Here is a 24,139-nt window from a genome sequence, read left to right on the forward strand (position 1 = left end):
AGGATCACTGCACATCACAAGAGAAAGACTCCCTTACCACAGGCAGCAAGACAGAGTACCATCATCAGCATTGGCATTCCTGTTTTTCACTAATTTAAAGTTGTCAGAATGTTTTGTCATCCATTTCTTGTGGACACCAGTGAAGTATGTTGGATAGTGAAAGATTCCATTGTGTTTCCCGAAGCCATCAGGCTTTTGGTCTTCACAAAGTACAGACAGGAACACAAAATTCAAAATGTGGAAAATGTTGTTGATATTTCTCAGGTGACTAGTAAAAGGAAAAGGCTTGTCAAGATGAATCTTAATTCCGGGTTGATTTTGGCCGAGCACTCTTCTTGTATGTCCAGGATGCTCTCAACTATATGTGAAAGTTGAAATGACATTTATCACTTTTGTTATGCCTGTCTTGGCCTGGCAAGATTTTCTAATTACACTGCCCTATTTTAATGACTTTAATACCAGCTGCTAAGTGGGTCAGAGACCTCTGGTCACAGACACCAAGAAATTAAAATCAGCATTAAATTATCCTGATGGAGCTTGTCTCCCAGGCCAGAGAGTGTTCCACCAAGGTGTCCTTCCCTGTCTGGTGTCCCCCCTCTTTCACTGGGAGGTTGATGTGAGGCAGGATGCCTGGGACTCTTTGAACCTTGAAGATGAGCCTTATGGGTGTTCGTGCCTCTCAGGTGCTGGACATTGGCCACCCAGGGCTCAGAAATTTTGGGGCATCTTTGGTCATCAACACTTTTTGGTCACCACTCATCTCGCATCCACTGTAATGGCTTAGTTTAATAGAGCAGTGACACTGCCTAGATGGGAATACATCTGTGTTATGTGTTTGCTGAAGGAACTCATTTATAAAAATCAGCATGTTAGTAAATGGTAGCTAGCTCATGAACAACAACAGAAAGATGTTGGATCTACAAGTCACTACAAATTATTTACTGTGTCCAGATTCATTTGCAACAATGAGCTTGGGTGCAAGAAAATCTTGAACTTCGGCCAGAAATCCCTTCCTTTATTGCTAACAGTTACATCTGCTGCTTCTTTCTTCTAGTGCTACGCAGATCTCTTTAATCCCTATAATGTGTTCCCAATTTGATTGTATTTACATACATGTCTATAGCCTTGCTGAGAATACCAGCCATACTCTTCATCACATTTCCATGCTGTGTTGAGGCTTGGTTTGGATAATGTCACTTTTCTCGTGCCTGGGGAATTTGGCTTCCTGTGAACTTTGGAATTTGACTTCTTTTATATATCCAGAGGATTTTTTTTTCTTTCCACGTCTCTCTCTCTCTCTCTCTCTCTGCTTGCTTTGGAGTTCTTTTTTTTTTTTTCTTTTTTTTTTTTTCAGTCTACTAAGGGAACCAAGGATGTGTACTGCATACCCTCTGGCCTGCCATGTTTAATTTAGATGAAGCCTCAGTATGAAAAATAGAAACGCTTTGTGTTTGAAGTGGGTGCAAGCCATGCTCCATGGCTGAGGGTTTTGCAGGAACTATTGTGGAGATGCAGGAAGTGGAAATGAGTCATGTCTGAAGCAAATCCAATTGAATCAAACAAAATAATAACAAAAGAAACTGAAAACTCTTATGGCTGAGTTAATAGATTTTAGTGCTTGACTTCTGTAATCAGAGCTAATGTCGCCTCGTGCAGAATCCCAGCCAACACAATCCCTGAAATGAGTGCTGCTGGTTGCGATCTAGTGCTTGAGAAATGTGATGATTCACTGTCCCCCCAGGATAGCCTGTGCCTCATTAAGAGATAAAATCCAGAAGCCTAGTACTCATGTTGAATACTCAGCTGTGCGCTGATATCTGACGTGGTCAGAGCAAGAAAATAACTCCCACTGGCCCCAGAGCTGGCAGCCTCCACACGTGCTTGCAGCCCCTGAAAGTGGAGATGCCCATGCTATGCCACCACCCACCTCCTCCAGGCTCCTGTGTGGAAAACGAGCTGACACTGCCTGAGCACCTCTGTCTAATTCGGGTTCAGAAGTGGCAGGCTCTCTTGGGACCCTGGCCCTAGGTTCAGTTTGCTCCTAGTTTCTTGGGTAAGTAAGGGCCTCCAAGGTCCTGCTGTGTCCCAGACCAAACCTTCATGGCACGGCAAAGTTTCTTCCACACCCTGGGGACTGGTACTTCCAAGCATCACCACAGAGCCCTGACAACTTTTCAGCAATTAAACCTCTATGATCATAAATATGAAAGCAGAATGTTTCTTAGTATGCATTTTTTCCACACAGAAAATGCAAAACATTTTTGTCTTTATATTCTAAAAACAATAAACTAAAGAAGACTCCATTTAAGTAAAGGATACCCCATTCATTGTGCCAGGAAAATGTTGACTGATCACATTGGGTAAGAAAAATAATCCACCAAGCCAATTCTGTGAAATACTAGGACAAGGTTCACAGTGAGGATATATGTAACTTTATTCGACTTTTGGGAATTTTCCCATTTTCTGTCACTGAGCTAATGAGGAAAATGTAGGTTAATTCAAATAAATAAATAAATAAATATATTATCAACCTTTTTTTACATTAAAAAAAAATCAACATATTAAACTGCATCTCACTCTGTTGAAGTTTAAATAGAAACTCACAGTTTGCCCAACTCAAAAGAAGCCATCCTACTTCTCTGGTTGAACAGATCTGTTGCATTAATTTACAAAGCATATCCACTTGATTTAGTTGAAATAACACTTACAAAGTAATAAATGTTTAGTTTAAAAGGAGGTTAATGAGCAAAGTTTATTACTTACTGGAAAATCATTGAAATTTAAAGCCACATATATTTACATAAAGTATGTGGCATCTGAAATAAATCCAAAGAATTTTGTTATTAATTTCCTGTGTTGTTTACATGTGTTAGAGCTATGTTTATTCCAGAAGAATCACTCACCAGGAAAGACAGAAATCAAAGTGCAAACAGGTTTATTTTTTTCCTTAACATATAAATAACAGCATCAGTTTTTAGTGTTAGATAGTGCAACAAACACTTTTCTTCAAATACATATAAAATAAATGAGAAAATAAAGAACTGTGCAGTCAGGTAACTTTTTTATAAAATAAAATAAAAAATAGTGCTTTTTTTCAATCTTGTAATTTTTCTATTAATTCCAAAAGATATTGAATACATTGCAACAGGTTTTACAGTGTTTTACTGTATGTTTCATTAAGCAAATACTTATACAATGAAGTGATAATCAAGATCATAAAAACATTAAGTGTTCCATTATATTTTCTCACAAACCTCTGAATTAAAAAAAATAAGTATAAAGTTACCTTAACAAATCAAAGGCTGTAGAGTTTATAAAGTTTCCTTTTAAAGTTGGAAGGGAACACAGATCACATTTTTATGGCAAGTTACTATATGTTAAAGCAATTTCTCATTTTTCACATTTGGTATGAAAATCATCCCGCATGTTTCTTAACCTCAGACCATCTCCTCTTAGTTTTGGCAAGGCTGTAGAAAGCGGTTGGCTTTCTCTAAACCAGCTATGAAGAAAATTATGAATGCTCTTTTCTTTGCTCCTAGCCCTGGCTCTTAAGTCCTTGTGTAGGCAGAATTCTTGGAGCAAATAGGAGCTTTGCTGTTGAGTAGATATGACTGTGCAGGGCTTGGTGCTTCCAGCTTTACGTACCACACCATTTTATTACTGCCTAGAAACACTGTTCACAGGCACAGAGTGATCATGCCAGGAGTGCCTGGGAAGCAGCTTGTTCGCAGCCAGTTCCTCATTCTCCATCATCTCATCTCTGCAATCCAGTTGTGAGCCTGGATAAAAAGAGGATAAGGAGTACGTGGGCTTTCCAAGAGTGTGTGTTGTAACCAGCTCTTCTTTGTTTATAGACACACACAGTCCAGTACTGAGACCTTCGAAGGAGAATCTTCTAACAAAATAAGTAGGTTATACTTATGTTTTGCTATGAAATATGGAGAATCGCTCTTCTTTTCATCATCTGCCAAGTGTTTCTGGGTTTGGATGTTGTCTTGCAACAGCCAAGATGCTCTAACAAGCTAAGGATCGAGTCCTCATGCCACCCATGTACTTGCTGACACTACAAGCAAGCAGCCCCTCTGCTACTGGGGGCTGGCCAAGCATGTTGCCTTCTGCACATGCCAGTCAGGCAGGGGGGCTGTGAACACACGCCCTCCAGAAGACTTGAGAGCACGGCACTGCAGTCACTCCAGCATTAAACTAGGATTTCCATCCCACCCGGAGTCCATACATCAGAGCAACCTTCGCAATGAGGTGCAGGGGTCCGGGTTCCCCCTGGGGGTTGTGTGTGTCCCCCTGGAGTCGTCCCTGCAGTACCCTTAAGTAAAAGGGAACAGACTGCGAGTTTCCAGCCCGACTGCCCCCCAAATCCAGTTCTGCTGTGGGAGGTTTAACACTTACTTAATGAGGACTATGTGTGTGCATACATATGGATGTGTGTATATCTGTCTACACATACACACAATATAAATTAACTAAACATGTTACTAGGATACATCAGGAAAACCACATCCAAACAAAGAGTCCAATATGGAAAAAACTATTAAAAGATCCCAGAGTTTGAGCTTGTTATGTATGGGAATAAATATGATTACTGGTTACCAATCTTACATTTTGTTCTTTTCCTGCTGGCATTTATGAGGTGCTGTCCTTCTGGGGGTGAAGGGAAGATTTCAAATGACGGAGCAAATCTGACCTTCACAAATAATGTGATGCTCATAACTAAATTACTCACCTCTGGAAGACTTGTGAGTGAGGTTCATGGATAAAATGGAGTATGGGAACTAGCGCCAGCTTTTTTTTTTTTTTTTAAGTTGCAAAATGTCCGAGAGGCCTGAATGGGCTCCTGAGCGTAGAGCCTTTAGAAGAGTGGAGCAAAGGACCTTCATGCTCGAGGTGCCCAGAGGACTGGAGTGCCTTCACGTGAGTGTCGGTTCATTACTGAAAGACAAGGATAAGCATGGACTTTGAAGTCTCCTGTCTGTCACATCCTTCTTTAAAGCTACCCAGATAGCCTAAAGGTTTGTCCTTCTGCCCAGCTGCCACTGCATTTTGAATGCAAGGACACACAGACAGAGGACAGACACACTGCAGGTGACAGACTCAGTGCTGGTGTGCACCTGGCTGGGTTGCCAGGAAGGAGAAGCACCTGGAGATGCCCTTACGGCCCCAGGGGTGATGATGACTCTGTTTTTCAGGGGTTCTACCAAAGCCCTTCAGCAACCATGGACAGAGGTGTGGCAAATCAGCTGGCTAGCAAATACCCCTTGATCTATGAAGCAATGGCCTGGTGTTTGAATGCCCTCCTGCCTCCTGTAGTGCTTCCCCTGAGTCCTGCACCCTATGAATAATGATGCAAAGACAGAGAAGCCCCCACAGTGCCACAGCTGAACCCCTCAAAGCTGGTCATCTCTTGGATAGCAAGAACAGAGAGCTGGACAGTTAAAATAAAGATATGTCTCAAAAATCAGGCTCTTGAGGGGTGTAATACAGGCTGGTAGCTCCATGTGGGGTGGCACCTGGTCCATCTCACATGCTTCAAATGACAGGATGGTGCAGGAGCCGTACAACCCAAGCTTTTCTGGGCAAAGCTGAATGTGCCGGCCCCGGATGCTTCCTGAAGTGCTGGGGTGTGTAACAAAATGCTAACTTAAATTGCACTGGTCATGTGACTAAAAGGCTCAGATTTGTGTCTAGCAATGATTTTCTAAACTGGAATTCCTCTTGGCTTGCTTTGAAGTCAGTAAGAAACCTCCCATTGGGTTTAATACAAACAGAATCAGCCCTCACTGAAGATTTTAGAGAGGCAGAGAAAAACATTTTTCCTGTTAAAAGATTTTCCTATTAGTACAGACACATAAAAGCCTTCTCAAAGCTATAATGTTAAATATTTTAATGTCCTGCCAAACCTCATCAATTCTCATTGTTTAACAAAAATGGCACAGACATTATGAGTTGCTAGCTATGGTATTTTCTGCATATTAAGATCAATAATATGCTTTACAAGGAAAAAAGGGTTGGTTAATGAGAAAAGCCTTTTAAAAGTCAAGACAATTCCAACTGTTATGAATGATTACAAATTGTGTGGTTAATTTTATGGGGGGTGGGATTGGGGGAGATTAAGGCCTTGGGCGCACGAACCATACTGCTGCATTTCCTCTTCCTTTCTTTACCAGAAACTGTACCTCCTCAGAAAACATCCCCTATTGATCAGCTGTGCGGATTCTAGGAAACGTCAGTGTGGCTGCCAGCATAACGAGCTATGATTTCCATTTCAGCACCATTGCTGGACTCTGAAAATATTTATTGGAATAAATTTCTTTGACAGGCTGTACTGACATGTACAGAAGGAAGACTTGGCTCAGACTGCTTTAAAATTACACTTTTTGGACCCTATGCTCTATTCCTTATTCAAGCAGAAGTGCCAATAGCCTCAGGAGCTTATAGGTGTGAGGGTTTTGGCCTTTGACTTCTTCCACATAAGCAACACAGATGCACTTCCCTGGGTCTCCAGCTGCAGTGTGCTCATGCCAGCTATATCCACTTAAGCAGCGTCCTTCTATCCTGCATTGTGGTGGTGGAGAATAAATTTTTTCTATCAGAAACTAAATAAAAAATGCTCCTTTTTCTTTTTTCTTTTCTTTTCTTTTCTTTTCTTTTCTTTTCTTTTCTTTTCTTTTCTTTTCTTTTCTTTTCTTTTCTTTTCTTTTCTTTTCTTTTCTTTTCTTTTCTTTTCTTTTCTTTTCTTTCTCTTCTCTTCTCTTCTCTTCTCTTCTCTTCTCTTCTCTTCTCTTCTCTTCTCTTCTCTTCTCTTCTCTTCTCTTCTCTTCTCTTTTCTTCTCTTTTCTTTTCTTTTCTTTTCTTTTCTTTTCTTTTCTTTTCTTTTCTTTTCTTTTCTTTTCTTTTCTTTTCTTTTCTTTTCTTTTCTTTTCTTTTCTTTTCTTTTCTTTTCTTTTCTTTTCTTTTCTTTTCTTTTCTTTTTTCTTTTTTTTTTTCTTGCAAAAAGGTAACAATGGTGTGATGGTTAATTGGATGTTCCCAGAGGCCATGGGGGGCTCTTTTTCGTTCCTCTGCAAAGGTACATTGACATCTGGGTAGAAGCTGTTCCTACATTGTTACAGAAGAAGCGGGGAGGCAGGAGGCACAGAACCTCTAGTTGTGCTATGCAAACCAAAGCAGATTTGAAGAATCATATCATAGAATCACAGAACGGTTTGCATTGGAAGGAACCCTAAAGACCATCCATGCCATGGGCAGGGACACCTCCCACTAGACCAGGTTGCTCAAAGCCCCATCCAACCTGGCCAAGAATGGAGCATCCACAGCTTCTCTGGGCAACCTGTTCTTCACCCCCCTGTGAGTGAAGAATTTTCCCCTAACATTTAATCTAAATCTCCCCTTTTTAATTTAAAAATTAAATTTTAATTTTTATCCCCTTGTCCTATCACTGTCTGCCTGTGTAAAAAAGTCCCTCTTCATCCTTTTTATAAGACCCTTTTAAGTACTGAAAGGTTGCAATGAGGTCCCTCCAGAGCCTTCTCTTCTCCAGGCTGGACATCCCCATCTCTCTCAGTATTTCTTCATAGTAGAGGTGCTCCAGCCCTCTGATCATCTTCATGGCCCTCCTCTGGACCTGCTGTAATAGCCTCACATCCTTCCTGTACTGAGGGCTCCAGACCTGGACACAGCACTCCAGGTGAGGCCTCACGAGGGCAGAGCAAAGGGAGACAATCACCTCCCTTACCCTGCTGGCTACTCCACTGGTGATGCAGCCCAGGATGCAGTTGGCCTTCTGCAGTGCAAGTACACACTGCTCCTCATGTTGAGCTTTTATTTCACCAGAATCCCCAAGCCATTCTCTCCAGGGCTGCTCTCAGTGAGTTCTTCTCCCAGTCTGCGCTCCTGTCTGGGATTGCCCCAGCCCAGGTGTAGCACTTTGCAGTTGGATTCATTGAACCTCAGTAGGTTCACATGGGCTCACTTCTCAAGCTTGTTCAGGTCTCTTTGAATGGCATCCCCTCATTCTGTTGTATCAACTGAACCATTCAGCTTTGTGTCATCTGCAAACTTGCTGAGGGTGTACTTGACCCCTATGTCTGTGTTGTTGATAAAGATATTAAGCAGTACTGGTCCCAGAACAGACCTGTGAGGGACACCACACATCACCAGCCTCCACCTGCACATAGAGCCATTGACGACAATTATCTATCTGTGGCCATCTAGACAATTCCTTATCCACCAAAGAGTCCACCTTTCAAATCCTTATCTCTCCAATTTAGAGATCAGGATGTCATGCAGGACCATGTCAAAGGCCTTGCAGAAGTCCAGGTATATGACATCGGTCAGTCTTTCCTTGTCAACTAATGCAGTCACTCTGTCATAGAATGCTACCAGATTGGTCAGGCACAATTTGCCCTTGGTGAAACCATGCTGTCCATCTCAGATCACCTTCTTCTAATGCATGTGCCTTGACACTGCTTCCAGCAGGATCTGTTCCATGATCTTTCCAGACTCAGAGGTGAGGCTTACCAGTCTGTAGTTGTCCAGGTCCTCTTTTCTACCCTTGTTAAAAATGGGAGTGATGTTTCCCTTTTTCCAGTCACTCAGGACTTCATCCAACTGCCATGAGTTTTCAAATATGCTGGGGAGTCTTGGCAACTCCATCAGATAGTTCCCTCAGGACCTTGGGATGCATGTCATCAGGTCCCACAGACTTGTAGTTGCTTAGTTGCATCAAGTGGTCTCAGGCCTGTTCTTCACTTACAATGGGTGGGGCTTTGCTCCCCAAGACCCTGCCTAGAGGGTCAGGGACTAGAGAGGTGTGGGAAGCCTGACTAGCAGTGAAGCTTGAGGCAAAGAACTCATAGAGTACCTCAACCTTCTCCATGCCTGTAGTTAACAGTTTTCCCTTCTCATCCATCAGAGGGGGTATGCTCTCCTTGGCCTTTCTTTTCTGACCAATGCACCTGTAGCATCCTTTTCTGTTATTCTTTGCATCCCTTGCCAAGCTCAGTTCCATCCATGCCTTGGCTTTCCTGATCCCATCCCTGCACACCCAGACTACATGCCTGTGCTCTTCCCAGGCTGTGTGCCCCTTCTTCTACTGCCTGTGCATCTCCTTCTTGCACTTCAATTTGACCAGCAGGGCCTTGCTCAATCATGTTGGTTTCCTGCCTTCCCCACTTGATTTCCTACACATGGGGTAGAACTATTTGTTCTCCCACCCTTTGGTTGCCTGCTATCCCAGAAGCTACATGCTTCTGGGGCAGTGACAGGAGATGTGGTGGTTAACTCCCAAAAGCAGATGAAGGAGACAGACCTATTCCTGGACTTGAGTTGTGCATGATTAGTAGGCTGCTGTGCAAAATGGGGCTGCCTGCACTCTGTGCTGGCATTTTCCTTCCATGCTGCGGTACCACTATGCTTTGTGCAGAGCTTGCCTGTGTGAGTGTGTATTGCATGTGCACTGTCAGAGCAGGCTTCTTCAGAGGAGGAATGCTTTGTCTGTGAATCCGGATGGGATTAGGTGTGAGATACACACTTAGCCCTGTCAAGACCAAAAGGCTTCAGTGCATGTGCAGAGCAGAACTTCAGGCATCTCAGAGACTTCCCTGGTGCCTGGGGGGTTACTTGGTAAAGCCACGATGATATGAAAAAGACAGTTTGCATTTAAACACCAGATTTCCACCTAATCCCCAGTGATGGCATGTTTGTGAGCTGGACTTGTGTCCCAGTTACGTAATAGCAGTTTTCTAGGTGTAGACGGTATGAAGTAGTGCAGTAATTCCTCTTAAATACTGCACCTTGGAACCGCCTCTGAATGTACGTTTTTCCCGAGACTCATTGTGGCAATGAGAAATGAATGCACACATATTATGTGCACTACATATTAATATGTAGTATTTACTGTAGTATACTGCAGTGTAAAAATGGGTGTACACACACATCCTGCTCTGTTTGTAATCTCCCTACACATCGCAGTGTGAGTGAATGAAAAGGAATCTAAAACATGATAGAAACAAACTGTAATTCTAATATACTACAAATTCCTGGTTCCATCCCAAATAAGAACTTTCTTTAATTTATTGCCTAAAATGCTTATGAAACTGTTTTCATGAATACTCATACAGAGCTAAATGGTCTTAATTTCATTTCTTGCCTCCCTTCCACTCCCAGGCAGCCCAGAGCCTTAAAATGCCCTTCAGTTTCCCACTACAACCCACCTCAGATCGCACCATGCCTCCAGACCCTGGCAAATCACGGGGTGGTCACAAGCAGTGGCGAGGCAGGAGGGCCAAAATGGGGGAAGCAGTGGAAAATCCATCATGGCCTCAGACCCGAGGTAGCTGCATTTGGCTGCACAGTGAGTTGGCCAGTGAGGTAGACATGGAGCAGGTGAAGTATGGATTGTAAAGGCTGAGCTTGAGAGTGGATGTTGGATTGGTGCCCAGGTTGCACAGCAAAGTGGCAGAAGACGAGTTAAGTCTGCAGAGGCCCAAAAAGATAATTGAAAACACCCCTGGATGACAATGGCTATTTACTTGCAGCCAGTTGCTGCATCCCATGGAGGAAGAGAGGAACAGAGTGGCTCCCCGGGGCTGCCTTTGGGAGCTGTGACCAGGCACAGCCCATCCCATGGGTCTGTACATCCCCACTGCTTCTGCCTGGTCCCATGAAGGTCCCGGGGGCCGAGGGCTGACAAGGTGGGGGTGGGGGGGTGGGGGGGGCTGGAGAAAAACACCAGGAAACGCGTTTTGACAGAAAAGGCATGCGAGCCTCCCATGTGCGCTCCACATTGCCTATCGCGTGCCCTTTGATGTCGGGTTTCGTTCATGGGAAGGCGTGGGGCCGGATCCTCACCCGGGGACGGCCGGTGCCACCCTGCGCACCGCGCCGCAGCCACGGGCAGCCCGCCCCAGCACCGCTTCTGCAGCCCCCAGTGCACAAGGATATTTTATTCCCTTTTCTCTTTTCTTTTTCCCCACCCATTTTCTTTTTTTTTTCCCTTTTTTCTCTCTCTTTTTTTATTTTTTTAACCTTATTTTTTCTTAATTTTTCTTTATTATTATTATTATTATTATTATTATTATTGTTATTGTTATTGTTATTGTTATTGTTATTATTATTATTGACCGCTACTGTCTAAGAGCTTTCCCCGTTCACCACCGCAAGCCCGCTCGTTTCCTCCTCGCCTGCCGCTCCTGGCCCCGTGTGAGGCGCAGCCCGGGGCCGAGCCGGCGGCGTGGCCCCGACGGGGCGGGCAGCCGTGCCCTGCGGGGATCTGGCCTGTCCGCCCGCCTGGCCCCATATCTGCCCCGAAACGCCATCCTCAGCTCCCCAAGGGAAGGCAAAGCTCCTTAAAGCCCTCCGACTCACGGCGGGGAGCTCGCAGCTCCCGGCTCCAGGCGCTCGGCAGCTCCCTCTGCCTTGCTGTTTGCCCGCTCTCGGCTCTTCGTGCAAGAAACTGATGGGAAAATATCAACAAATAGCCAAAATGACTGCGGTTTTCTTTTTCCCCGTTTTCTTTTATTGTTGTTGTTTTTTATTTATTTTTTTTTACTCTCAGCTGAGTTACCGATTCAGGTTTGAAATCGCTGTTCTGGCATGTTATACATGAGGGATGGATGGATGCATTTATCCACATTTTTCGTATCCCGCAGCCTGCAGTTGTAGGAAAAAAAAAAAAAAAAGAGAGAGAGGAAAAAAAAAAAGCGGGGAAATGCCTGTTCTTTCATATTTCTCAAGGTGTTTGAAAAATCTGGTCTGTGCCACGTGAATTTTGGAAACGCCGGTTTTGAGCTGACATCTTACTACTGGCGGCACAGGACTGTTTTGAAAAAGAGGTACGGATGAAAAGCAGCCCTCATCTCTCCGCAACACACGGGGAAAGGACTTCATCCCGGGGCTCCTTTGCTTACTTCCTACAGTAGTCCCTCTCCTTTTTAGTCCTTTTTTTTTTTTTTTTGGAGGGGGCGGAGAGGGGATATCGAGATATGCCAATAACTCCAGGAGCCCCTTGCCTTCTGGGATAAGATTTATTTCTGCGGGGAAAAGCCGTACGTCACATACAATCAGCAAAGACACTCTCTCACTGCGTTCTCCGCCAAACTGCCGCGGACCCCCCGATCCTCCCGGCGTGCAGAAGCTCCCCAGGCTCGAAGCCATCTCGGTTTTCAGCTCGCTCGTTTCCCACTGCCCCGCTCTCCCCGAGCATGGGGCAGCAGCGCCGCAGTCCCCGCCGAGCGGCGGGCAAATCACGGCCCCTTTCTCGCGGGCCACATCCGGAGCGGGCCGGGGCCGCGCTGGCCGGAGCCTGCCGGGAATCGGGGGAGTCGGTCAGAGCTGCCAGCCCTGGGGGGGTCTGGCCAAGAAACGCTCTGTCATATCACACATCATAGCACATCACTTGTCCTATCCTGCCGTATTAAATACCGGAGTATTTCAATAAAATTTGTATGCGCGTCCATACATCCATGTCGATATGTGTTTATATGTACAGTATAATGTCGTTTGTTTATGTTTAATATGTAAAAGCATATCTAAATATTCCCCAGTTTTTATTTGTTGAGGATCTTGGAGTTCATGACGCAAATGAAGGGAAACTGCAGGACTAATTCCCTGTTATTTAATAAGGTAACTAAAATAATGCAATGTATATTCGATTGTATTAATTTAGCATATATTAATGGTACATGCGCAGGTATTTATACACACATATGCAGAGATGTATAGCCACTTATACACACGCACCCCCACGTGTTTCGCCGTGCACAGCCCGGGGCGCCTTTCCCCCCACGCTGAGCCCACGCGGAGCCGCCGTACACCCACAGAAGGACCTGAGAAGTGGGACAGATGTGCTGGGGGGGAAGGGGGTCGCTCCCACTCTGCTGCTCTCGGACCTGTGGGGAGGGCGCGATTAGGTTTTAAGAAACAACCCCTCCCCAAGCAGAGCTGCTGCCTGCACAGGAAGGCACGAACAGAGGAACAGAGCCAGAACGGGAATAATAGATAGATGAAAGGATGAAATGAAAAGGAATGAAAAAATTAAAATAAAATAAAATAAAATAAAATAAAATAAAATAAAATAAAATAAAATAAAATAAAATAAAATAAAATAAAATAAAATAAAATAAAATAAAATAAAATAAAATAAAATAAAATAATAAAAAGAAATACCTCGGAACAAAAAGAAAAAAAGACACCATCTTTGTGCACACCACGAGTTTGGTACTTTTCTCTCTCCTAGTGCTGCGGCTCTCCGCTGCGGGAGGAGTGGGGAAGCGGCGGCGGCGGGGGACGGGCAGGAGCGTAGGGGGGACTGGGGAGGAGGGACCGGGGAGGGTCACGCCGGCATCTGCAGCTCTCCGGTGCCGCCTGTTACCTGCCCGCGGCTGGCGGGGGGTTTGTGCCTGCGGACAGCAGGCGGTGACAGCTCTCGGCGGGTGACACCTTGTAATGAGGGCCTGCCGTTGCCACCCAGCTGCCGGCCCCTCCAGCGCTCGCTTCACATCCCCGTCCCCTCCCGGAGCATCCCTTCCCCAGGGTCCTCCTGGTTCTAGCCCCGGGGGTCTCTGTCCCGCGTGAATAATCGCCAGGAGGTCCAAACCCTCCCTGTGCCGGGCAGGACACGGCCGACACCCGGCCCCAGGTCACACCGAGCAGGGCGGGATCCACCTGGTTCCTGTGCCCGCCCCAAAGTGGGTTTAGGGCGCTGCTGGGGCGCGGGCATCCTCCCTCCGCCAAGTGCACGTTGCTGACGGATTTACCTTCCCCGCCACAAGCTTTCGAGGGAAGCACGGGTGGAGCTGAGGGGTGATGCTTCCGATCAATCCCTTTAGCCCACCCCAAGGGAGAGCCCCATCCTCCGGGGGATGCTCCTTCGGTCCGGCATGGCCCCAAAACCAGGTGAGGCAGAGCCAGCCCCAAAATCAGCCAGTTTGGCTGGGGCGGCGGTTGGCAGGTTGGCAAAGAAGTGGCAAGAGAAGTCCCCCAGAATTTCCCCGGTGGGCTTCAGTGGGAAAACGGGCAGAAAATGTGCCCTCCAGGCTCTGCCTTTCAACGTGGGTGAAGGTCGGCCACCGTCGCGGTGAGATGAGGGAAGGAGCGGTCCTCTCCCTGCCCTCGGCCTTGAGGAGAGAGCGATCAGGCTGGGGGCACACCAAGGGCGAGGTCCGTCTGAAAGGTGCCAGACGCCGAGAACTGCCCCCTCTCCCCCGTCTGGGCTCCCGAAAAAGTAATAAATAAATAAATAAAAATAAAATCAATTAGAAAGGGGATCTACCGACTGCAGGCAAGGTCTCACCTGCTTTCTATTCCCCCCTCCGCCCCCTGGGAACTCTCTCCGCCGCCGGCCTCACGGAGGGGCTGGCTGCGGCCCCCCCAGCCGAGCCGCCGGGGGGCTGCCGTCTGCCATACCCCCATGGAGCTGGGGCGGCTCCGGCTGCGTCCCCCGGCGCTTCCCGAAAAGGTATCCCGGGAATCCTTCCCCTAGAAAGGCAGCAGGCCGGAGGAGTTAGCCCAGGCTAGAAGCATCCGAGGAATTTCGAGTAGGGAAGCGAGCCCCTGCCCGGCGCTGCAGCCCCGCCGGCCCCCGGGGGGCGAGAGGCGCAGCCCCCGTCGGGGCGTACCTTCAGGCATGGAAGCGTTTAGCGGTTTCGGCGGCATTAACTCCTAACAGGGTGTGAAAAGTATTGGGGATTGAAAAAGCTGTGGGAAAGTGGAGGCTTTCCAAGTCAGCCAGCCTGGAGCTTTCCTCCCCTCTGCAGGCAGACACCTTGCGCTGCTCCTGCCGCTGGGACCGCGCCCCGGTCCCCAAAAGAGAGCTGCCTCGTCCAGGGAGCCGTGGGTCGAGCAGCAGGGCAGGTGCGGTGTCCCCCTTCCCCCTTGTAGCCAGAAAATCGGGAAATCAGGCATCCCTTGTGGCCACTAGCCCCGCCGCCTGCAGCCGTCGAGGGGCGCCCGGCCAAAAGCCTGCGGTCTCTCCTCTGCTCCCAGCATCTTCCTGCTGCTTGTTTTCCTTTTTCTTTTTTCTCTTTTCTCTCTTTTTTTTTTTTTGTTAACCTAGCACACCGCTCTGCTTTTTTTTTTTTTTTTTTTTTTTTAAGTGCGAACGGCCTGAAAAACAAAACCACGGGACGAACATTTCAGCTCCGATCCAATTTAATTAAACGTTAACACTCGTTCCCGTTAAAGCAGAGATCCTCACCGCCCGTACAGCCGCCCCGGGTGAGCCTTACGGTCCATACCCTGGGGCCGCATCCAGCCTCCCCCTTCCCCCGGGGGCAATCAACGAGGTCTGCAAAATCCTCAGCGACGCAAATCTTAAATCCCGGTGCCAAAAAAAAAAAAAAAAAAAAAAAAAAGTTTGCTTTCTCCGTGCCAGACAAGACGGTGGATGGCGCAAGAGCTCACCCGTGTGTCAACCTGCGCTCCCCCCACCCCGAGCACCGCTGCTCCCTGCCCGCATCGGGGGGGGCGAGATGCGGGGCGAGCAGCTGCAGAAGGGACCGTACATTGCTTTTCTTACCTGCCTTGGGCGAGAAAGGCAAAGGGACAGGCACCTGGCTGGAGCCAAAGTGGGGGTGTCCCCCACCACGCAGTCACAGAGCCGCCGCAGGGGCTCCTCCGCTGCCCTCTGCGCTCACTTGGGCCGGGCCGGGAGGGAGCAGCCGGGCTTTTCGGCTTCTGAGGAACCCCGGGATAAAAAGACGGGCTCCTCCTGAAAGAAATCCATTGCTGGGCATCAGAGAGAGGTTTTAAAGAAACAACAAAAAAGCCCCCCCTCCGACCTGTGATTGAGGGACAGTTAAAAATAATTGCCCGTGTTAAGAGGCAGAAGACCAGGTTACAGGGAAAACTACCTTCTTTCAAAGCCCGCTAATGGCCCTACGATTCATTAGGTTACTTAATCCTAATAGCCTCGCTAGCATCAGTCCCGGTGACCCAGCCCATTAAGCACCACCAGTGAAACCCTATAAAACATGCAAGGGGAATGTCCAACATATGAGCACGTTTATTAGCGTTATGTTCCCGAGATAACGCGCCTCGGGCTCCTCTGCACACCGCTGCAGGCAGGTCGGGGCCAGAGGGAGCTCGCTTTTGGGAAGGGCTGAGAGCAGAAGAAGGGTTGCGGGAGAGGGGAAGAAGGGGAGCTGTTCCCACCGTCCCTGTCACCCCTGCCGGTAGCGCTGCTCCCCCGTCCCCTCGGCTCTCCTCCTCTCCAGCCAAACAATAGCTACATTTGCGGCTAGCATTTTTTCCCTCTGATTAAACCCAGGCCAACCAATGGCAGCCAGAACGAACCGAAACGCACAGAGTAACATTTCGACCATAAACAGGAGTTAACAGCTTTAAAAGAAAAAAGAAAAAAAAAGGGGGGGGGGGGGGGGGGGGCGGAGAAGAAAAAAAAAAAGCCTCCCTTCCACCGAAACGTGTCAATTCGATTCACCCCCACACCCCTTCAAAATCCCAAATTTATTTTATTTTATTTTTTTTTTCTGCCTCTCCATTTCGGGGGGAAAATCCGCCGGGGCTGCGGTTCAAGGTGCTGAGCCAGGTTAATGGGACAGCCAGGCCGCACCGGGGGGAGACCGGGGGCAGCTCCCAGCTGGGTGGGATTGGGAAGCAGCCGGCCCTGCCGCCCTTCCTCCGCCTTTCCTCGACGGTTTTAAGGCTGTCGGGGCATCTTCTGGGAGCCTCCAAGCAATCTGCGCCTTCCCAGAGCCGCCGGCTGCTCCGTGGAGGATTTGCTGGTGCTAAATGCTGCGGGCTGATCCCGCAGAGCTGGGAGCGGCGCCCGCCTGCCCGGGCCGCCCCTGTCCGGCCCCCGCCGTGCCCCAGGGCACCGCGACGGGACGGCCCCGACCGCCGGGGGCCGGGGGCCAGGGCGGAGGAGGGCCGGCGGCGGCAGCGCCTGCCCTGGACCAGGACTCCACACCTCGGCCACTGACAGCGCTTCTGTTATTAAACCCCCTTTTTCCCCTTTTCCTCAAGGGCTTTTTTTTTTTTTTTTTTTTTTTTTTAACTTGTAAAATGTTGCTCTGGCTTGGAACTTGTCATAACAGGAGCCTGCTTTATTTATTGGGTTATTTATTTCTTTTATGCACAACACCCATATCCCAAACACGGTCAGTTTGCAAGGAGATTCCAAACAGAAGAAAGACAGAGAAAAGTGAGAGGGCAACAGAAAACAGGGGAGAGCCAGGGAGAGAGGAAGGAAGGAGGGAAGGAGGGAAGGAGGGAGAGAGGAAGGGAGGGAGGGAGGGAGGGAAGGAGGGAGGGAGGGAGGGAGGGAGGGAGGGAGGGAGGGAGGGAGGAAGGAAGGAAGGAAGGAAGGAAGGAAGGAAGGAAGGAAGGAAGGAAGGAAGGAAGGAAAAGAGAGAGAGAAAGAAAGAGAGAGAGAAAGAGAGAGAGAAGGAGAGAAGGAGAGAAGGAGAGAAGGAGAGAAAGAAAGAAAGAAAGAAAGAAAGAAAGAAAGAAAGAAAGAAAGAAAGAAAGAAAGAAAGAAAGAAAGAAGAGAGAGAAGAGAGAGAGAGAGAGAGAGAGAGAGAGAGAGAGAGAGAGAGAGAGAGAGAGAGAGAGAGAAAGAAAGAAAGAAAGAAAGAAAGAAAGAAAGAAAGAAAGAAAGAAAGAAAGAAAGAAAGAAAGAAAGAAAGAAAGAAAGAAAGAAAGAAAGAAAGAAAGAAAAAGAAAAAACACATGCCAGCCCTTCCAAATTAAAACAAGAAGTCCCGAAGTATTCTTTTGGTATTAATATTATTTAACATTTAAAAATCCAGGAACTTCAAACAACCTTTTTTTTCGGGGGAAAAGAAAGAGAAAAGAACTATTCTCTGGAAACCATTTGTTCACAACTCGAACTGTGCCATTTTGGCTTCGAAACAAAACTCGAGACGCCCAACCCTGTCCCCCCTCCCCCGGCATATATCTTTTCAGCACACATTTTAAAATAAATATTCTTACGAGTCTTTCCAGAATGCCTCCCTGTTATGAATTGATAGGATACAACATACCCCAGCTGCGCCTGGAAGTTGGGATTTAGTCCTTTAAACACCAGGACAACATCTGCAGGGAAAACAATTAGGGCGGCCGCGGCCCCCTCCGCCGCGCTGCCTCGCTAATGGCCCGGGAGGGCCGGCCCGGCCCCGGCCCGGCCCCGGCCCCGCACCCTGCACAGGAGGTGCCCAGGGGGAATTCACTCCTGCAGCCAGGGCAGCCCTGCTGGGACGCAGAGAACCCAGCTTCTTGGGGCAGAAACCCCCAGCCTGTCTTCGTTCCGGCAAAATGGAGAAATGGTCTTTTTTTTTTTTCTTCTTCTTCTTCTTTTTTTCTTCCTTTTTTTGTTTGTTTGTTTGTTTGTTTGTTTTTCTCCTGGCCACCCTTGCAAGCCTTTTTCATTTGACCGCCTTTTCCCGGTCTTTCCCTGCCGCTGCTCAGCAAGTGAAAATAAACCCCAGGAAATTCAGCAAACTACTCCCTCCAGAATTTAAGAAAATAATGAAGGCATTTCCAGCGGTCTGTGCGGATGTGTCCGACTGGGGAAACGCAGGGCGAATCCGACACGTTTTTCGTCCCGACCGAAGCTTAATTCAACCTCAAGTATATTTTCGTAGCGTATTTACTTAGCAAAGCTTTCCTGTTGCTATTCTGCCTGAGAACGGTGTTTATCATTTAAAGAATGCGGAAAGCATTTGCTCTGTGATCTCCTGTTTCGGAGCTTATAACAGGTGTCGGAACTCTCTTCGGGGGGAATTATATATGGATGTCTATATATACTCCCAATTAAATAAAACAACTGCTTTGTCTATTTAAAACCATATGTTTGCAAAAGAAATAACAGAGAAATGTTCAAGTTTTAAACACCTTCTGTGCTTATATGGCTTAGGCTCAATCCGAATATATCATATGACCTTATCATGTTTCAGCCTCTGTTTTCTTGTTGCTTTTAATGAGATGCTGCAGTGGGAACGGTCGTGTCCCGGCTTCCATAGGCTATGCTCTTTTCATCCTAGGTGCGTGCTTGTCTTCTCAGGGCTGGTCAGCTCCGAAATACCTTTGTTCTCGAAAAGGAGTAAGACGCGCCAGTAAAGTCATCGCAAAAGGGGTACTAAATACAACAGCCCTGAAATCCACGACCGGCCACCAAACATGCGAAGTATGACTGAGCACATGGCTGAGGTGCTTTACCTCTGTAGGAAAATGAGCTAGAGCCCATGTGCCTCCTCGCCTCGCGTCTCTGCGCCCAGCGTAATTTTCCTTTCCCGTTGATACAATAAAAAATACAACTCCCAGCTCGTTTTACGGAAGGGAGCGAGACACTTCTTACAGGTGTTTTACAGTGTGGGAGCCAGCGCCCTAAAGAGGCCGAGGACTGAGTCCTATGCCACAAGCCCCCCTCTTCCCCACGCCCCCACCTGTCCCTTGTGTCCCCCAGCTAACGCAGCGGCTCGGGGCGGGGACAGTGCCTAAAGCCTGAACAGGTCGCGGCTGCTGGTGGTGCTGAGGAAGCTTCAGAAAGTTGAAATCCCGGCACGGTTTGGCCTCCGGGAGCATCCCACCGAATGGCAGGCGGCAGCTGGGCAGAGCGAAGGGGCCGCGGGGCGGGCGTCCCCGAGTCCTTCGCATCCCATTGCGGCCGCAGGGTACGGAGGGATGCAAGGCTGCGGGAAGGATGCCAAGGCATCCCCGGCGGGGAAAAAAGGGGAATTTAAGGGCAGCGAGCAGTGAAATACTGAAAATATTCGCAGCTTGCAGCACTCAGCCGTGCCCACAGACACGAGGGACGGGGCAAGGGGTCCCAGCCCAGAGCGATGCCCACGGGGTGATGCCCCACAGCCCCACAGCACCGGCCCCGCTCCCCACAACTCCTTTTTCATTTTTTTTTAATATTTTTTTTCCTCGAAAAGTGCCGACTTCTCACGCAGAAAAAGTCGAGAAGGGGAAGGAGATGTGCCCCTGCCTCCCTCCCGGTGCTGCCGAAGGATGGATGTGCCTCATCCCCCCACTGCGCACGGAAACCCGGGCCATCCTGCGAACGACACGCTGCCTAAATAAAGATAAAACGTGCCATACATCACAGGCTTCCCCGCTTGTTCTCAATGACTTTAGATTCCTGCCCTCCAACCCACCCCCCCACCGGCACACGTGCGGTGATAGAAAACGGTTTTAAATGCCGAGGGGTCACGCAGAGCCATCCTGCTCGTTTAGCAAGAATAACAGAGCTATTATAGAGCGCAGGGAAGGAGCCGGCCAGTTTCCCCGCACACGCTTCAATAGCGTGCCTGGCCCGCACGCACCCCAAGCGCCCAGACCCGTGCGGGCACCCGGCTCGTCCCCGTGCCCCTGCTTCAGGCCGCGGGGGCGCGCACGGGCGGCGGGGCTCGCCCCCGTGCGCGGGCAGGGAGGCGCGGAGGGGCCGCGTTGGTCTTCGAGATGGAAAAGCACGGAAAGACTTTTAGGAGAGCCGGGAGACAGCATTTGCTCGCTAACCCACACTTCTTATTTTGATTTTTTTTTATCTCTGTGGCCGAAAACTGGAAATAATTAAATTCTTTAAAGGTTTACTTTTGAAACCGTGGCTGGAGTAAACTACAATTCAGGTGTAAATAATTACCAAAGTCATGAAAGCGGCAACTGCTACATGTGGTTTATTCATTGCCTTTTTTTTTTTTTTTTAATCGTTTGATCATTTTAATCCTTAACTGTTTGCCAAATTCGCATATTTGTAATTTACTAAACTTTATCGTCTCTCCCAGGACAGGGATGGTGTCCATTAGTTTCCAGACCCGTCCTGCCCCGCCGCAGGAGTCCTCCCTGGCGGAGGAGCGTGGCTGGAACAAACTGGATGCTCCTGGAGAAGGGGTAACCCTATTACCCCGGTATTTGGAAAAGCTGCCTATATCAGATTAGGGAAATTAGAACTGAATAAAAGATGCTTCCCTTTCATAAACGCTAACAGACCTACTCGGTTTAAGACTCCGGAGAAGAAATGAGTTATTGAATAAAAGAAATTGTTTAAACACAATAGATCCATGACCAAATGAAAGCATCCCCTGGGGCAAGACAAGCAGGATTTGGCCCGAAAGCACGAAAATAGAAGCATGCATTAAGCGAAAGCCTTGCAGAAACAGGAGAAATGTGGACATATAATATACACCATATAAACAAAAGCCCAGGATTGATTTCATCCACGTTTGCTTCAGCTCGCGTCTACTTTTCACTTTTTTTTTTTTTTTTTTGCCTACGTTGCAATTTCAACCCATTTGTCTCTTCAGAAAGCCACGGTGGAAAAAAAAAAGGCAGAGAAAATAACTTTTTCTGATGTGTGTCGTCTTTTAAAACCTTTCTGCACACTGAGACACTACTCGAACATGTTCTGGCGTTGTAAAAGTGTTTTTATCACTCTGTAAATTACTGCCACTCCGACAGGGGAGCCGGAAATGTAAATCACACCGTAGAGCTGAAGTTATGAAAAAGTTTGTTACAGTTTCTTGCCTCTTAGGAAGATCACGGTGCTGCTGGCTTGGGAAGGGAGGGGGGAGGCTTGTTTACTATTTTCCTGCTCCACCAAACTGTTGGCTCCACGGTGCCTGGGACTTTGATGAGAAAGAATGGACAATGTGCAGAGTCCCTTCCTATGACACCCAGGCCACCGCCACTTGGGAGGTCCTTTGGCCTAATGCAACCACAGCTAACTGCTCCCAACAGGAGGCTCTGTGGATCAGGCAGGGTCACAATTATACTTCTGCTAAAGGCAAGAGCTTTAAAAAAAAAAAAAAAAAAAAAAAAAGGAGAGAGAAAGAGAGAGAGGGGAGGGGGCTGGGCGAGCGGCTGAATTAAAGCCTTTCACTTCAGCAGGAAAGGAAGGACCGAGAGCGAGGGTGGCAGGAATCGTTTACGGGAGGCATGTGCGTGCATGAAACCAGCTCGTCTCCATCCCGGCGCTGCTCGGAGGTCTGCAGCGGAGGCCGAGGCCCGAGGCTGCGCTAGCGGAGGCCCCCCCCGGCCTCTGCCCGCCCGGTGCGGAGGCTTTCGGGGCTGATCCGCGGACGTGAGACCCGCCCGGTGCCAGACAGATTAGAGCCCTTAAGCACCAAATACTTGCTGGAGGGGGGGGAAAAAGGGTGCAGGAGGAAACAGCCCAGCCTCGGCCTCCGATTTCGGCACTCGGAGGGGGAGCGGGGGGGCTGGGGGGGGGGGCGGTAAATACTTGCCAGGGGTGCGGGCAGGAGGGGCAGGAGGCCCGGGGCACGCGTGGAAGAGCGGGTTGAGCTTCCCGGGAGCCGCAACCGCTTCTTCGCAGTGGTGAGGAAAAGCGGAGGGGGACGAGGTTGGGGGGCCGCGGGGGGGTCCCAGCCTCCAACTGTTCCCGGTGCCGGTGCCAGGAGCGGTGCCCCCCCGCCAGCCCGTCCCGTCCCGTCCCTCCCGCGTCCTCCAGCCGCGCCCCCCCCGTCCCTTTTCCGTGCTTACAGTCCCCCCCTGGAGCCCAAGCTCGGGGGGTCCCTCCCGGAGGGCAGGCGAAGATCCCCCAGCACGCTTCGACCCAGCGTTGTGCTTTCGCTGCCGCTTTCGGCAGAACCGAGCCGATCCGGGCCAGGGGGGTCCCGCTTCGTCCCCAAGCCCCCCCGCCCCGGGCACTGCCTGAGGGAGCGGGATCCCCTCGCTGCCCGGCTCCCCTGGCTCGCCCCGTCCAGGCAGCGAGACCCTGCCGAGGGAGGGGGGCGGGCTTGGCCCCCCCCCGGTCGCAGGCTCCTGCCCCGTCCCCGTCCCCGCCGCCCCCCGCTTACCTGTACGAGGGTTCCCATGGTCGGCGGCGGGCTCGCAGCGAGCCGGGGGCGACGAGGGGGGCAGGGGGCACCCCGGGCGGGGAGGGGAGCAGGCATGCCCCCCCCGCACCCCGGAGAGATCTGGCTCGGGGAAGAGAAAGGGTGGGGGAGAGGGAAAGCGTTTTTTCCCCCTTTCTCTCCCTGTTTGAGCCGAAGTGACCCGCAGTATCTGGAGAAGGTTTTTGAAGACGTTTGGGAGGGAGGGAGAGAGTTTTCTGCTGAGAAACTCAATCTGCCATACAGTAGCGGCTGCATCTGGGATCTGTCACTGCTGACAGCACCACAGGGCACAGACATGATCTTCCGCACAACACTGCAACTCCCCAAAATACCCTCCTTGCTCCCAGGGTGTCTGCCGGGTTGCATCGCGCTCCTTCGCCAAAAGGTGGAAAGCAACCTGAATCCCGAGCAAATAAACCCACCGAGGGAGTGGGAGAGGGAGCAGTACCCCCCTTCTCCTCCTCGGTTTTAAACACGCCACCGCCGAGGAAACGGGGCGAAAAGACAGTGTCATACTCTGATGGTGCAAAGGCCGTAAATGTAAGCGCCAGCGCCGCGAGATTCTTGGGAATGACTTTAATGAATAATTTCGGAGACAGTTATGGCTTTAGGTAATTACTGCGCGGCTCTATGAAAACCAGATTGGGCAGAGAGGCAGTCAAGGCCGGGCCGTGAGCCTCAGCTCGCCCTGCGCGGCCCCACGGGCGCGCACCCTGGCCCGACCCAGCACGGCACGGCACGGCCCCACAGCCCTGCCGGACCTCCCGCCCGGCTGCTGGGGTCTTCCTCCGGGCAGGGCTCCCAGCAAAGTCTTGAGGCTTGGGCTGGGCTGGAGGGGGGGGGGGGGGGGCTCATATTATTATTATTAGTTTTAATCTCTTCCGCCTCCTGTATTTTCTGGCAGAAGATTTCATTGTCTTTCAGGCCGGTTTTAGAAAAGTTCCATGGGTCTGCATACGCATTTAGCTTTTTAAAAATTCATTATGCGCAGCTGGTTTAGCCTATAGCCACATATGGCATGCAAATAGAGACCCCTATAGGAGAATCGTCCTCTCTATTATCCCCACATGTTTGTTCAATAGACGTGGCCGGGAAAACGTCTCTACTGCTCTACATTAAAATATAATTTCACATTTTTTCTCCCGAAAACATTGGGCAACACAGGGGCTTCTTTCTCCCTCGAACAGCATTCGCGCTTAGCAGATAGCGGCTCCCGGAGGCGGACGCACCGATCCCCATTGTGCCTCCGAGACATCACCGCTGCTCCCCAAACCCTGCTCCCGCCTGTCCCAGGACACAGCCCCAAAACCAGC

The 24,139-nt window shown here is 49.3% G+C and overlaps 1 long non-coding RNA gene across 4 annotated transcripts; it reads right to left on the reverse strand.

Annotated features, from left to right (window-relative positions):
• Positions 1-2,918: 2,918 nt before the first annotated feature.
• LOC137856179 (uncharacterized) lies at positions 2,919-23,378 on the reverse strand. Of its 4 annotated transcripts, XR_011096261.1 has the most exons (8): positions 22,788-23,378; positions 15,530-15,721; positions 14,306-15,323; positions 12,754-12,902; positions 11,380-11,467; positions 10,227-10,488; positions 4,739-4,944; positions 2,919-4,321 (listed from the first exon to the last, which is right to left on the reverse strand). It is a non-coding gene; the product is annotated as an uncharacterized lncRNA (long non-coding RNA). The 4 variants fall into 4 exon arrangements; XR_011096262.1 differs by lacking the exon at positions 14,306-15,323; XR_011096260.1 differs by lacking the exons at positions 12,754-12,902; positions 14,306-15,323.
• Positions 23,379-24,139: the final 761 nt, after the last annotated feature.

This window comes from Anas acuta, chromosome 4 (assembly GCF_963932015.1).
Source record: "Anas acuta chromosome 4, bAnaAcu1.1, whole genome shotgun sequence".
Classification (NCBI taxonomy): domain Eukaryota; kingdom Metazoa; phylum Chordata; class Aves; order Anseriformes; family Anatidae; genus Anas; species Anas acuta.